At 38.6% G+C, this 2,500-nt stretch overlaps 1 protein-coding gene across 1 annotated transcript in view; it reads left to right on the plus strand.

Moving 5' to 3' along the window:
• NDUFB4 (NADH:ubiquinone oxidoreductase subunit B4) overlaps nt 1–2,500 on the plus strand; it is a 41,903-nt gene that overhangs the window by 8,841 nt on the left and 30,562 nt on the right. The window lies entirely within an intron of this gene.

The raw sequence follows: 2,500 nt of genomic DNA on the forward strand, positions 1-2,500 counted from the left end.
ATAGGCAAGGAGGTTTATTACTATTGCTCTTTGGTGCCCCCCACCCTTTCTTACTCTTCTGCTTACCTTTCCATTCTTTCAACACACCTTGACTGATGAAAGCTGATGTCCTAGTATAGTAGATGCTTTGAAGATCATCTCTTCTGAGGTTTTTCAGAATTTGTATCCATCCACCCCACAACCCCCCACCAAAAAAAAATCTTGTCAAAATGCACTATAGTAACTGGAGAAAATAACTGCATTAAGTTGGAGTCAGAAGCTGAGGAGAGCCCCTTACAAGAGAGCATCGGGGTTAGCATTTAGAGTTCGAAGGATGCTGACTTCTGTGTCATTCCCATGACCTCATAGTTTAACGATTTCTAGAAAGGGTCCATCAGAGTGTTGGCCCATGTACCTTCCATTTTAGAAGGACCTGAAGAAAAACTTGACATGTACGTCTGCACAACAATCATCCTGGATGATTCTTCACTGATGGACATTCTGAAAGATGCCACGGAGGCAGCTTGGTCTGTTTGATATAGTGACTGCTGTTTTCTTAGACCGTTTGCATCCCTCAGGCTCCAAGAGAATGGGGGATAACTGGTCAAAGATTCCCATTTCTGGCACTTTGGCTTCGGCAGCTGCCCTTAAGATGGCTGTCATGTCCACCAGATAAGGAGACTAGGGTGTTGGACAGCTGGGGAAACAGTTACTTGTCCTGTGTCTTTGCTGTATTTAATCTATTTTATAGAGGATAACATGTTGACCCTCATGAACATCAGAATCCCTTTATATTTGTTTCTGAAGTTCAGGCTCATTGTCAGAATATGGAGATGGGAGGAGGAAAATCTTTACTGCTTTGGGTGTTTTTCAGGTGCCTTAGTGCTCCTTTCTAAGAAGTAGGTCATTGCAAGAAGAGATTTGGGTTCAACATGCAGCAAAATAACTGGCAACAGTCTGGTAGATGGCCCATTAACTTTGCCAAGCATCTTTGTGCAATAACCTTTTATGACTCTTCAGGGAGCTGTGGCTCGTTCTTGTCTGACTGTAAAATTATGATAAAATCATTTAAAATAACCCCAGTCAACATTGTAAAAACAATAAGCTGTGCTTTTTTGCCTAATCTCTGAAAACTGATCAATATCACACAGTCACACATTATTAAAAAGTCGGAGTTACAGGTAGTTAAACAAGATATGAATTTGTGGTATTTCTGCTTAGCTAGTTAGATCAGGTAGACCAATGTAAGTACTAAGGAACTCAACAGAATGGCGAGTCTACAGAGAAGAAAAGCATGATGCTCATCATTCCCAGGGCTACAATTATGTCTGTTATGCAATATTTATTTCTAACAGCTGATGTTTACCAGGGGTTTTGTGTATAATAAATGTTTAATGTAAACTTCCTAAATTGACTGTATTTGGTGGTTGTCCATAGCGCCATCTACGAGCATGAGAAAATCATTGTGAAAGATGGGTGGACCAGTACAGTTATCCTAAGGTTAAAAGATGCCTTTCATAACATGGCCAGTCCCTCCATTTTTCCTGTATGTTGAGAAATATGCTTCCAAGGCAGTGGGATGTGTATATAGTAAGAGGAAAAATTGCATTGCTTTCCAGGAGAACACAGCAGTACTAAAGAAGAGTATATTGAAGCCCATCAGACTCAACCTTGGATAATTTATTTCCCCTTCATCTAAGGGACGTGGGCAATTGTCTCCATTAGCATTGTGTACTGGAGAGAGAAAAGATGTGAACATCTGATTTTCAAACACTATTACTTTGGATATGTTTCAGGTCCTAGAGTATTCAGTAAATCCTTTTTATATATATATATATATATATATATATATGTATATATGTATGTATGTATGTATATATATATATATATATATATATATATATATATATATATAGTTAATCCACTTAGAGCTGGGAGACAACCCCATGATCCATTAAGCAATTTTCTGTAGAAGTCTATTTCACAGCTGATTCTAAACCTGAGTTGTCCTCTTATCTTTAATTGAATGACATTTTAATAGGACTTTTAGTCTACCTCCTGAGTCTACGTGCTGCTCCATTCCCGCCTGCCAAGGATAAGGAATCAAGAAACTTGACATCTCCGAGGTTTTCAGTATTGTAGTGTTGTAGCACTAGTATCATTGGGAAGTGATGTACTTGAGACTTGATTTGAGTAGGTGAAAATTTGTGTACTGTATCTTGTCCACTCACAGTTAAGGTCCCTTTAACTGAAGATTATGAAGCCTGGTCTATTTAACTTGTCATATCTGTAAGGGCAATTGATAACGACAAGTGTGTAGAATTTAATTAATTTCATATGGTGCTTGCCTTTATGTAGTATCTCATGGGGGGGGGGGGATGAGACCTGTGCGGTTTACTTTGCGAATTATGGTGGTAATGTCCATTAATTCTATAAAAACAACTCAAAAGTATATGTAATCTTTGATCAGTAGTGTAAAGGCAGTTTTACAGTGAGGTGCTAACCTCTTGTCCAGTGCATC

The sequence above is a fragment of the Protopterus annectens genome, chromosome 5.part0, assembly GCF_019279795.1.
Source record: "Protopterus annectens isolate FY-2018-M chromosome 5.part0, PAN1.0, whole genome shotgun sequence".
In the NCBI taxonomy this organism is placed as follows: Eukaryota; Metazoa; Chordata; order Ceratodontiformes; family Protopteridae; genus Protopterus; species Protopterus annectens.